The following is a 13,295-nucleotide window of genomic DNA, read 5'->3' as shown; positions in this document are numbered from 1 at the left end:
TTGTAGATGGTTTAGGGATCTCTGCCGAACAGGAGCTGGAGCCGTCTGCGATGGAAAGTTCCTCATGGCTGCTCTAGAGCGTGTAGTCGCTGCTCCAGCCCACTGCAAGTCCAAGGCCTCCCTCTTTCTTCACTGGGCAGTTTCTAGTGAATGTAGTTACAGCAAAACCTGCAGCCGAGCCAGAGATCGGCCTGGCCCGGCCCAGGCCTGAGGAAAACCTTCCCCAGGCCCCCCCATCTCCCGGCCGGGAGACGGGGCAGGCCCGGCCCAGGCCTCACCCGGCCCCATGGCCTGGGCAGGGACGGGAGGCCTGGAGCTCCGCCACCCTCCACAGCCAGAAAACAAAGAGAACCCAGAGAGCTCTGCTTTTACACTTTAAGGTAGGGTTCACAAGTTGATCCCACTTTTCAATGGCCTAAACTGCTGTCAATTCTCAGCAATGACCGATAATTGGTCAGGAGAAAAGACTCCAGGCAGTTCCCAGCAACTCCAACTCCCTTAAAGGTAAAGTAACTCCATGACACAACTTTATCGGTTTTCCAGTATTGTGTTCCAGTTAGCAAATGAATAGTGGCTGGAGGAACCAAAATCCAGCTTGTTGGGATGCCACACTGGTGGCTGGGTTCTTTTCCTCAGGACAGAAATGATGAGACAGTTCTTTTGTGTTCAGACTTGGTTGTTTATTCTTCTCTTATCTATATTACATATATACAGGGTACAAGGAGACACAAACACTAAGATGGAGAGGTGCAAAATGGCTAACAAAGAACTTCTTCAAGGTCTTTTATATGTCTGTTTATCCAATTAACAAATGCCAAGTAAATTATTTTTCTTAGTGACCCAATGACCCCACACCTGTGTGCTGCACTGGGGCATTCTCTATCCAATCACTCATTACTACCCAAAAACTCTTAGGAGAAGAAGATGAAGAAAGAAGAAGGAGAAAGGGACAAGGCCCTAAGTCCTCCATTTTGTCTCTTATTTTCTAAAACAGCTTAAACCTTTAACTTTCTCACCCAGTGACTTAAGAACACTCTATGTAATTTACCCTCTCACATTCCCAATTTCTCTACTTTAAGGGCTGTCTCCATGGTGTTATGTGAAATTCAGTGTTCTCTTGGGTGTCAGAGCCAGGCACCACAGATAAAGGTATCTTGCATCTCTGACCCCAACACAACTGAAAGGAAATGTATGACCAGAATTTTCATGTTTGTGGCAAAGGTGAGTAGGATTTTTTTTTGTTTGTTTCTTGAAGTTTGCTGAACTTTCTCTACTTTTTATCCTCTTGTTGCCATAAGTGCTGTTCTTACTAAGTCAGGCACCAGCATTTGCTGTTTTCAAGGAATCAAAATCTCTTTCAGAGGAAACATGTTCATACAGTGCAAAACCACATTCATTTGCTTTACACCAGCATGAATCCTGCTCTTTTTAAGTGGAAAAGATATGGTAGCACTTTGAGGTCCAGCTTTCACAAATGTCTAAATTATGTGTTTGCTTGTACTTATTGGCCAGAATGGAATGAGTTGGGCCTCAGATGTAGAATTAGGATGCTCAAATGCAAATAAATCAAAATTCAAGGAAAGGGTCCAATGTGTTTCTGGGCCATTCTGAATGAATGTGTGATTTGTTCTCCCAGAAAGCTGTAAAATATCATCTCAGATAACAGAACTTAATCATCCAGAGTAAAACGAGTCAGGAAAAGACATTGCTCAGCAGAGAACTAGGAGGTGAGTAACAAACTGTCCTTGTCCTTGTGAAGAGTGCTGCATGCAGTGGGGAATTAAAAGCTGGTGAACTTGGACACCTGACCCTGAGGTGTCTTTTATGCTGTGTTTTCGATGGTTTCTGATATTTTTGTGTGTTCTTGAAGGTTTCAAAGACTGGATGGCCATAGTGAGTTAAGGCAACAAGTCTTGTTCTGAGCAAGCTACCACAGCTTGCTTCTCCAAAAGGGATTTGCTGCCTTCTTTTAAGAGGGGAGATCCTGGAGAATTAATCTAACTCCAGCAGGAAAACCCTGGAAAAGAAAACTGTGCCAAGAGCTTGTGATGCTCTCACCTACCTGGAGATGTACTGTGGTGCTCTGGAGATGTACTGTGTCTGTCTAAGGAACAAGTAAATAAAAGAACAAGCTTAAAACAATAAGCTTCATTTTCATTGGTGGCTTAAAAATTGCTGTTTGCACTTGGGTTGGAGCACTGTGTTTTGTTTACCTGGAAACTTTCCACTTCAGACCAACGCTCTTTGGGTTGCTCAGTGCTCTCTTCCTCATCTTCACAACAGCCAAAGCCTAACAAACACTGAGCTCTCCTAAGTGTGCAGCTGGCAGCTTTGAATAGCTCAGGGGTTGGGTTTTTTCTCATGGAACCAGTTTCTTTGAGCTCAGGAGACTGCAAATCTTGAACCAGAGAACGTGGGAACTGCTGTATTTTATAAGGAACAGCCACACTCAGCCTCTTGGAGATGAGGCAAAGACTTCAAGGCAGCCCAGGTGGAACAAAAGGTACAGGTTTTGTAGAGATGGCCAGCTGTGAGGGTAGGTTTATTTCCACGTTTGAAAAACCTTACAAAGGCTTGCCAGGGTTGTGTGATGAGAGGAACTGGCCAGTCTCACACTTACATGGTTGAGTGAGCAAAATCATGGGAGTAACACTTTAAAGTCCAGAATATCTTCAGCTGTGTCTGACTCAGAAGTAGTTCACCATCAGAGCACCAGGCATGCAGGGTGCCATCTCCTCAGTAAGTTCAGATACCCACAGTCCACAGCTGAAAAACTCATTTTCCACAGTTTAGTTCGGTCTTTCAGAGGCAAAAACGTGAGTTGACATGGCCAGTACCAGCCAGGTGCCAGTGAGGACGTGTGCCTCAAGCCAGTGCCTTCCTCTAGGCAGGGACAGAACAGCTGGGGTGTGCCCCAAGGGGCTGGGGGGCTTAGCAAAAGGCTGGGCATTTCTCTTGGCTCTTTGCAGGAAGGAGCAGCCAGTCAGGCTGCAAGTTCATCCTTAGTGAAGTGTGTAGGAATGGACACAGAGCTTCCTGCAGCCAGGAGCTCTGCAGAGTGTCCCCTGTGCCAGCTCAGGGAGCTGTGTGGCTGCTCAGCAGAGCTGGGCTGCTGCTGCTGAAGGTGCCACGCTCACTGAGCCGTGGTGCTGCCAGGGGAAGCAGGAGGTGCACACAAACCCAAGGCTTTGAGTGAAACCACTGCTAATTTCACAACCAGCAGTAGAAGGAACTAATGGTTAAGAGCGGTATGGATCCAAACCCAGCACCTGTGCAGAAGCCCACAGCTCCTGGCAGGCCTGCTGAGCACTCAGTCTTCTGTGGCAGCAGTTAAATAGGACATTAATCTGCCCTGCCTCACCACTCCAGTGCCAGTGTGTGGTTATTGCACATTACTCTTTCTCCTGACACAGGCAGAGATCAGATCAGAGTTGTGTGATGCTAGCCCATTTTCACCATATAAACTCTGATAAGTGATATTATCTAGATTTTTTTTCCCATAGAAAACAGTTTCTTCTCAGCCTTTGCAGTGTGCTAGGTAATGGAACACAGAATGGAAATGATTTCCATTGCATTTTCATTGCACCATGTACTGCCTGGGCACTGGCCATCAGTACAGGTGCCCAGGCATCCCTGCAGGCTGGCACAGAGAGATGCCAGGGCACGAAAGGAGCAGCAGCTGCAGGGCACCCTTGTGTCCTGTACAGTCATTCCTGTACTCCCCACAGCCAGCCTGGCACCAGGCGTGGGGGCTGCCACATCTGCAGCCTCTCTGCACTCTCCATGCTACAACTTTCTGAAAGACTCACTTCTGTTGAATGGATTGCTTTGAAAAGGAGCTGACCTGTGCAGAAAGTACATTTTTTCCATTTCCTTCAGCTTTTCCTCATCCACCCCTCCTCAGGGTAGGGACTGGCTTTTCTGGAAAGAAAGCCCCACTCACTCAAGCCTGTAACTGCAATGGATAAGCATCAAATGAAGATCATGGATTTGCTTAAAAGGAACATTTTCCAGACCTGAGCTGTGCCCTGTTTCATTAATGCACATCATCCTTGCACTCATGTGCCTTTCCCATTTTGGCTCACATTTTAAGAGCAGTGCACCAATAAGGCACCTCTCAAAGCAGGTCTCAAGGCACTGCAGGGATGCAGGAGCAGTCCTGGTCGCTCGCAGCAAGGCCAGAACGGTTCCTGTCCCAGGGACGAGGCTGTTTGAGCTCCAGCTGAGGTTTCTCAGGCTGGTTTTGTCTCTCCTGGGTGATGGCACTCACCACAGCTCTCCTGGCTGGCTGGTTTGGTTTTCTGTGTGGTTTCTGCCATTCCTCCATCACAGCCCAGTGTTCTGCCAGGGTGTGTCCATGGCCCCAGCCTGTGTCCCCCAGGCTGCCACTGAGACCTGAGGCTACAGGAACTGCTGTCAACATCTCTGCTGCTGCCAGAAATGTCCAGACAGGTCCCACCAAAGTCCCAGTTTGAACCATGGAAATGCAGTGAGTGTGGCTGAGAAAGAGGGGAAAAGAGTGCAGAAAATGCTGAGAGGGCTCCTCACATCTAATTCAGTTTTGAGTGGTGCTGGCAGGGAACTGCTGCTCCACAGTGCCATCTTTGGGTACTTCACATCCAAGTGATGCCGTGGAGATTTTTTGCCTTCCCTTTGACAGACCTTTTATGTATTCTCAGTGCTTTGTAGCATGCATACCTGTAATTCCTGCAGGCTGATAACATAAACCTAATATTCTGTTAGGCCAGGAGACCAAACATCCTAAAGGCCTCACACTTGGAGGCTGGGAAGCCTTGAGAAACAAGGTCCCCCCTAAAATACATCCTGTGAACCAGAATTAGGCCCATCCAGGGAAGAATACCTTGAGATGGAGGAATATCACACTATCCATTCAAGCCTCTCATTAAGGTATCTCTGTTAAATATGCTAATTTGTAAGGTCTGTAAAATTGTGTTCACTATCTATTGAGTGTGTGCATTTCAGCGAGCTCCACCTTGGCAAATTGTTGCACCATAAGAATCCTTATTAAATAGCAAGATAAAAACCCTTTATCCCCTAACTGTGTCTGGCTCTTAATTTTATGAGCAAGGAAAAGGCATCACATGAGGAATCAGAGTGGAACTTGACTTTTTCTTGGTGTGGTGCCCTCTTTCCCCATGTGTATATATGGTAAAATACATGTGTATGCATTTGTAAGCATTGATATCATAACAACTTAGTAACATGTGGGTTACTTTATGAGCCTCATTTTGTTCTCATCTCTCCTAATCTGTCCTGGCTGAACACTTTTTATTTCAGTGAGACAGCCAGCCTTTGAGGCCTTTGAGAGAGAGAGAACTTTGTTTTATGCTGCTGAAGAAAATGTCCCTTTGTCTGTCCTCCTTTGGAAAGGACAACTGAGCAAACTCCCTTACTTTTTCCCCTGCAGAAGTGGTCCTTGCCTCACAGGGAACTGGCCATCCTTGGATCTGGCACCTGAGGAGAACAGTAATGGGGGGAAATTCAATCAGCTGTAGCTTGTGTCCTCTATGCACATGGGTTATCTGCCCTTGCTATCAGCATATGCTTAATGTTTAAAATATAACAATTTTATCCTGGTCTCAGGCCCTTGCATGCTGCAGAAGGTGAGGATGCTGCAATTCGCTCCCCAGGGGGAAAAGCACTCTGGCTTGTTTCTCTGAGAGTGGAATTCACCCTCTGGTGCAGAGAGGTTGAGGTGTTTGAGCCTAGTGGTGGTGAGACACTTAATCCCTCCTGCCATGCAGTGTTAGTGTGGCTCAGTCCATGTGGCTGCCTCTGCTCTGGCTGCCTGGCACAGCCCAGCACCTTCACACACGAGTTAGAGAGGCTTTGGAAATACAACCTGCACTTCATTTGCATATAATCATACCACTTACGTTGATGATCTTCTAGCTTTGCACTTCAAGCTGACTGCTAGACATTTATTTGAAATGCTGGAAAGTTCTTTTCCCTTTAGCACAGGTGTATTCCTATAAATAGAGAAAAGCCACCTAACATAAAAGGGCTCAAAAAAGCAATTTGCAGGAAAGTGAAAAACCTCAAACAGATGAAAACCTCTCGAATGAACCAGAGCTAGAGTGGGGGAAACTATCACATAATCAGTGCAAAATTTTTCTTTTTTTCTTTTTTAAACAAAGAAAAGCTAAGATTTCAAAAAATATCTTAAAGGACAGAAGTTTTGATTACTGAAATATCAGCCTGAGACAACTTCTGAATTTCAGTGCGTGACTTTTTCTAAAAAATTCTTTTTAATTTCTTTTTTCTCTTTCTCGATTCTGCTGTACTTGTTCTGTATTTTTCTTCCCTCTGGGATTTCTCAGTTCCCTTTGGGCTGAGCTCCTTTGGGATCCTCCCTCATGGGGAGTCCCAGTTATTTCAGTTCTCTAGGTTTGAAGAAAACTCCTGAGCTGGTTAGAATCTTGTTTCTCATGTTTATTAGAAGGTCATTACAAAACCTGGCAGGTCTCTCCAGACTGGCTGCACAAACTCAATTCACCACAACCTGGCTCATTTTGCTCTGATGGTACAGAATGGCCCTGTGGCTCACTTTGGCTTTGAAAGCACAAAATAGCCCCAAACTAAATTCTTTTATCTTTATACTCATTCTTATCCAATCAACAATAGACACATATATTATTTTTCTTAATGACCCAATGACCCATCACCTGTGTGCTGCACTGTGACATTTTCTATCCAATCACCTACTATTACCTAAAAACCTCTAGGAGAAGAACATGAAGAAGAAAGAAGAAGGAAAAGAAACAACATTCTAAACCCTTCATCTTATCTTCTGCTTTCTAAACTATTTTAAACTCTAAACTTTAACTTTTTCACTCAGTGACTTAAGAAAACTCTCCAATCTACACACTCACACTTTTTGCTTTTTCTATCTAACTTTAACAGTTGTTTTCATGTGTCACCATGAAAACATGCTCATGATTCTCATGTTCTATGAAATTCAGTGTTTTTCTGGATCTTAGAGTTAAGTATCAGAAACAAAGGCACACACTCTGTGTCTCAGACTCCAGCACAGTGGACACAGCCTCCAGAGAGGGGCCCTGAACATCTGCTGGCTAGCCAGCTCTCTCCAGGATGGATTGCCTTAATTCTTGTGCCACAAATCAGGATTGTCCTGAGACTGAATGCCTCAGCTGTTTGGGGGAGTGTGAGCAGCCTCTGCTAAAAACCCACGGTGCTGTTCCATCAGGATGCTCTCAATGAACCCCTCTGCTGCCTGTGTGGGGTGGGAAGGGTGAGAGCAGGGTGGTTCTGCAGGGATTGTACCAAGGGGAACACGAAATCTGTGCAGGTAGGTTGTGGTGTAGCAATCAAATGGTGTCATTGCCTTGAAGTGCCTTTGGGCTCCTGCCTGACCCCAGGGAACACCTCACACATCTCACACACCTGCAGTAAGTGTGACCTGGTTTGTTCCTTGGCTGTGATGCTGGCCTTAGATTTCCTGGGAAATCATTTCACTGAGCCTGTACCTCCCCTCGGGATTGCTCTGGAGCAGCCAGGTAAACAATGGCAACTGGCCAGATGTGTGGATATTTCTCCAAGTCCACCCCAAATCTGCAGTTTCCTCCATCAGCAAGCCTTTACCAGCCCAGATCACAGAGGGAGGGGCATCTCCCAGCCTGAAGGAGCAAAGGTTCCCTGCAGGTGTGTGGTGGGTTGGCCCTGGGTGGATTCTGGGCACCCACCAAAGCCTCTCACTGCCCTCTGCAGCTGCACAGGGAGAGAAAAAACAACAAAGGGTTCATGGGCTGAGATAAGGACTGGGAGAGAGATCCCTCACCAGGTACCATCACGGGCGAAACAGGCTCTAATTGGAGATATTAATTGACTTTATTACTAACAGAGCAGGATAACTAACTAACTTTATAACTTACTTTATAACTAAAACAGAGCAGGATAATGAGAAGCAAAATAAAACCTTAAAACCACCTTCCTGCCACCCCTCCCTCGTTCCCAGCTCTGCCTCCTGCCCCCAGTGGTGCAAGGAGAAGGGAGGGGGGGTTTGGGTCAGCTCCTCACCCCTGGCTTCTCCTGCTGCTCGGGGAGAGGAGTCACTCCCTGCTGCCCCAGGGGTCCCTCCCATGGGAGACTTCTCCAGGAACTTCTCCCCCCTGAGTCCCTCCTGGGGCAGAGAGTGCTGCCAGCCCTGCTGCTCTGGGGTCACTCTGCCACGGCTCAGTCCTGCCAGGCCAGGCTGCTCCAGCCTGGGAGCAGGGACCCCTCAGCACAGGCCTCCCATGGGCTCCCAGCTCCTCCAGGATTGTCCTGCTCCACTGGGGGCTCCTCCCCGGGCTGTGGGGACATCTCTGCATCCCCCATGGATCCCCAGGGGCTGTGGGGACATCTCTGCATCCCCCATGGATCCCCAGGGGCTGTGGGGACATCTCTGCATCCCCCATGGATCCCCAGGGGCTGTGGATGGATCTCTGCATCCCTGTGGATCCCCAGGGGCTGTGGATGGATCTCTGGATCCCTGTGGATCCCCAGGGGCTGTGGATGGATCTCTGGATCCCTGTGGATCCCCAGGGGCTGTGGATGGATCTCTCCATCCCTGTGGATCCCCAGGGGCTGTGGATGGATCTCTCCATCCCCCATGGATCCCCAGGGGCTGTGGATGGATCTCTGGATCCCTGTGGATCCCCAGGGGCTGTGGATGGATCTCTCCATCCCCCATGCCCTCCAGGGGCTGTAGGGGCACAGCTGCACCTCGGGCTCAGAGGAATCCCTGCTCTGGTGCCTGGAGCTCTCCTGTCCCCCTTCCTCCCTGCCCTTGCTGCCTGCTGAGCTGTTCCTCTCACACTTCTCACGCTGCCCTTCTCTGGCCAGGGCTGCACAGGAACTTTTCTCTCTCCTCAGCTCTGTTGTGGCCGAGGTGTCCCCACCGTGTGTGGCTGAGCAGCCCTGGCCAGCAGCACCTCCGTCCTTGGAGCTGCCAGGGCCGGCTCTGCTGGACATGGAGGAAGCTTCCAGCAACTGCTCACAGAATCCAGCCCTGGAGCTCCCACCCTGCCAAAGCCTGGCCATGCAAAGCCAACACTTCAGCTGCTGGGAGACTCCTAACCTGCCTGAGCCTCCTCTTCCAAACAAGTGACAGCAGAGGACACAGCCTCGAACTGCACCCAGGGAAATTCAGGTTGGAGGTTAAAATCTTTCTTCACTGAAAGTCTGATCAAGTACTGGAATCATCTGCCTGGGGAGGTGGTGGAGTCACCATCCCTGGAGGTGTTAAAAACAGATTGGATGTGGCACTTGGTGCCAGGGTTTATTGAGGTGTTAGGGCTGGGTTGGACTGGATGATGTTAAAGGTCTCTTCCAGCCCAGTGGTTCTGTGATTCTGTGTGATTCAGAGCCCAGCTCCAGCTCAGGGCTGTGTCCCTCCTCCAGAACGGGTGTGGGGATGAGCTGCAGCCTGCAGGGCAATGGGATGGGGCCCCAGAGCCCTGCTCAGGGCTCAGCAGCAGAGGGCAGCTGCAGCCTGGGGATGTGTCAGTCCTGGTTAAACACAAAGCCAAGGTGTGGCTCCTCAGCCCTGACTGAGCCATCCTGTCCTCCACCAGGTCCCTCTCATCTCACACAGGGTGGGTGAAAGCACCAGCTCTGCCTTCGTGCTGCTGTTGTACATCTCTGACATCTTGCAGTCAAGAGATTGGTGAAAAAAAGATTTTTTTAGCATAGAAAGCAGTAGTGTTTGCAGATATTTGTGTAGGCTGTCTACTAACAGGGACTAGAGCAATCCATAAGGTTATAAAGAAAATTATTATTAATTGTGTATATTTATTAATTGTAGTGGGAGCAGACTCTTTTGGATTTATATTTCTCCATATTATTATGTTATGAAAAATGCTTCTCTGTGGTGACATAACTTAGGGCTTACCCCATATAAAATGTGATTATTTATTTCATGAAAGGGAGGGAGGGAGGGAGGGAGGGAGGCAGGAAGGCAGGAAGGAAGGAAGGAAGGCAGGAAGGAAGGCAGGAAGGCAGGAAGGCAGGAAGGCAGGAAGGCAGGAAGGAAGGAAGGAAGGAAGGAAGGAAGGAAGGAAGGAAGGAAGGAAGGAAGGAAGGAAGGAAGGAAGGAAGGAAGGAAGGAAGGAAGGAAGGAAGGAAGGAAGGAAGGCAGGAAGGCAGGAAGGAAGGAAGGAAGGAAGGAAGGAAGGCAGGAAGGCAGGAAGGCAGGAAGGAAGGAAGGAAGGAAGGAAGGAAGGAAGGAAGGAAGGAAGGAAGGAAGGAAGGAAGGAAGGAAGGCAGGAAGGCAGGAAGGAAGGAAGGAAGGAAGGAAGGAAGGAAGGAAGGAAGGAAGGAAGGAAGGAAGGAAGGAAGGAAGGAAGGAAGGAAGGAAGGAAGGAAGGAAGGAAGGAAGGGAAGGAAGGGAAGGAAGTTTCCCCACACATCACTGCACCCTATAAAAACAAATCTAACAAGAGAGAGCAACAAAAAATGTGGAAAGGAAAAAGGAGATGTGAAAAGAATTAATGTAATTTTCTTCAGATGCTTCTTTGTCATCTGGAGGCCAGAGTAAGCTGTGCTGGAGCAGTCCTTTCTGGGTTATTGGCTTATCACCAGGGCTGGGGAAATGTCCATGAGAATTGTTCTTTTTTTTAGATTAGCCCTCTGAAGCAGAATGGGAATTTGACATTTCTTGGTTAAGGTTAGACCCAGCTTCCCATCCCTTCTCCCATGGAAGAGAGCAGAGTGAACACAAAGGCATTTTAGAGGAGCTGAAAACATTTCAAATGTATCAACACCGACACTAATGCACAGTTTGCTTCACACTCCCATTTCCTTTCCACCTCCCTTTCATTTAATCCCAACTTTGATTTCCCCCTTTCCCTAAATTCCTTTTTCTTGGCTTTGAGGTGAGCTGAGGTCTCCCAGCCCACCTGCACAAACAACCTTGGGAGGAAAGGAGCTAAAGGAGATTAAGGTAAAAACAGGAAATAAGTTTTTAGGTTATTTTTCTTTTCCAAATGTGCTAGACACACTGTGAATGAGTGCTTTTAAATGTCTTTGTAGACATCCAAGAAGAGGTGTAAGTTCCCAGGCACAGAAATCTGCCCCAAATATCTTTTCCTACCTCCCTTCCTCTCCCAGGCATGCTGGAGTTGGTTTCAGACAGAGGTGAGGTCCCCTTTAGTGGTTTGGCACTTTGTTCAACCCTGCAGTGCAGTTTGGGCCTTTTGGAGAGCAATCTTCAGCTTTGGCAGCTCTGGGTGTGTGCAGGTTTTTCCATCCAGAGCAGGATCCAGCTCAGGATTTACCTGGGGGGCTCTGGCCCCTTCTGTGCCCGGTGTGATGCTGCACCAAGCTCTGGCAGGTGCAGGGAGGTGCTGCAGAAGCCAGATGTGACAGAGGGGTTAATTTTAGGTGCTTCTGCGTGCTCATGGAAAGCAGAAATGTCCCTGGTGGGCCATTTTACGTCAAGAACAAGTCTCTGGTTTGGGAGGTTCCTCAGCTACAGGCTGCAGTAGCCTGGGGGAGCATTTCCAGCCTGCTGTGGCAAGGATGGAGCTGCAGCTTTGCAGCTCAGGCCCTGCAAACCCAGCACTCCTGGGCTCAGGGGCTGTGGGTAACCAGCATCACACCAGAGGGGCTGGGACAGAGAGGGCTCAGCTGCATTCCTGCCTCCTGCCAGCCTGAGCTGGGAAAATCCCCGTGGGGAGGTGAGCTGTGGGCTGAGAGGCTGATTTCTGTGCCAGGCAGTGAATTCTTCCCTGGCTGCCCACAGACAGGAGCTCTGTGCTGAGAGGGTCCCAGGGGCTCTCAGGAGTTGCAGAGTGGCAGAAAAATCAAATCTGAGTTCTGGCTACCTGTGAGGGAAAATGGCTGAGTTCAAAAGACCCAGAGGGAAATTTCTTCAGACACTTGAAAAGGCAGCTTAGCACAGAGAGTCACCATCCCTGGAGGTGTTTAAAAACAGACTGGATGTGACACTCAGTGCCAGGGTTTAGCTGAGTTGTTAGGGTTGGACTGGATGGTCCCCCAGTGATTCTGTAATCACTGTATTAAAAAAACTAAAAATTAAAAATAAAAAAATAGCCTACTTTTAGTCTGGAAGTCCCATGTGGAGAACATTATCAAACCTTCGAGTTCATGCAGAACATCTTGGTATTGGGAGTTCAACAAAAAGCAGTTTAAAAAAAACATGTCTTTATAGTCAACTACTCATGCTATCTGCTCAGAAATATTAGTCATGGGGAAATCCTCATTTCTCTGGTTTTATAAGCTTAATGCATCAGGAAATAATTGTATTTTATTTTCCTGACTGCATGCTGCAGCCACTGCCTTGTCTGCTGTGTCTCTCCTAGATGTGGACAAGCTTTCTGTTCCTCTTATGTCACACCACTACTTTTTGTCACCAGCACAGGGGAAAAGGCAGAAAAAGGAGTTATTTTCTCTTTATTATGACTGATGCATTATTTACTTCTCCACTGGAGACTGAGGTTTGTGTCCACAATATTTCTCCTCAAACCAGGATCTTAAAAATTATAGAGGATCACTCATGGAGACTTGTTCTTTAAACATTGTCTTAAAATGAAACCTCGATTTTTCTTTTTTTGTGACAACTTTCTGGTTGATTGAACTTCCTTAATTTACTGACATCTATGTTTATTTGCTCTTGTATGTGTCATTTATTGAGCCAGATGTGCTGTGGTGGCTTAGGCTTTATTGATCAGAGGCAGACTACTCTGGCACAAGGCAGAGATGCAGAAGGTCAGATGAAGAAGATTGAAAGGTGGTTCCTCCTGCATTTTGCAGGTTGCTGTTTGGTAATTTGTCTGTGGAAGTTGGAAATAAAATAGGTTTGGGGGGATGCTGGTGCAGAAGGAGGGACCTGGCCCTTGGGGACTTGGTCCTGCTGGGTGTTTCACTCCCACACGGAGGGATTGCCTCATCCTGGTGGTGTCAGGCTTTTCCCAGGGCAGGGAGAGCTGCTGTTTCTGCAGCTGGGGTAGAGGAGGAAGGGTGGCTTTGCTGAGCAGCTGGATGCTGAGGGACAGTTTGCTGGTTTGGGTGGCATTGGCTGGCCCTGGCAAGCACCAGGTTCTGATGAAACAACCTGAGGAAGGAAGAGCTGAAAGATAAAACTGCTGTGCAGTTTGCTCTCTAGAAACATCACTGAATTGATGTTTCAAGTGATGTTTCATCACTGAAGCAGCAGTTTCTAAAGCTTGTTTTATCTCCTCTATCACTGCAAAAAGAGGCAAAAAGTTTCCATTGCAGCAGGATGCTGGGACTGGCTGGCCATGAAAAGTGGC

The 13,295-nt window shown here is 47.9% G+C and overlaps 1 long non-coding RNA gene across 1 annotated transcript; it reads left to right on the top strand.

Moving 5' to 3' along the window:
- Positions 1-227: 227 nt before the first annotated feature.
- Positions 228-5,059, top strand: LOC111933660 (uncharacterized). Its single transcript, XR_002866821.2, has 4 exons — positions 228-380; positions 1,080-1,221; positions 1,637-1,727; positions 1,871-5,059. It is a non-coding gene; the product is annotated as an uncharacterized LOC111933660 (long non-coding RNA).
- The last annotated feature ends 8,236 nt before the right edge of the window (positions 5,060-13,295 follow it).

This window comes from Cyanistes caeruleus, chromosome 10 (assembly GCF_971803275.1).
Source record: "Cyanistes caeruleus chromosome 10, bCyaCae1.hap1.1, whole genome shotgun sequence".
NCBI classification, from domain to species: domain Eukaryota; kingdom Metazoa; phylum Chordata; class Aves; order Passeriformes; family Paridae; genus Cyanistes; species Cyanistes caeruleus.
Note: the sequence above shows the minus strand (reverse complement) of the source record. Positions and strands in the feature narration are given on the sequence as shown.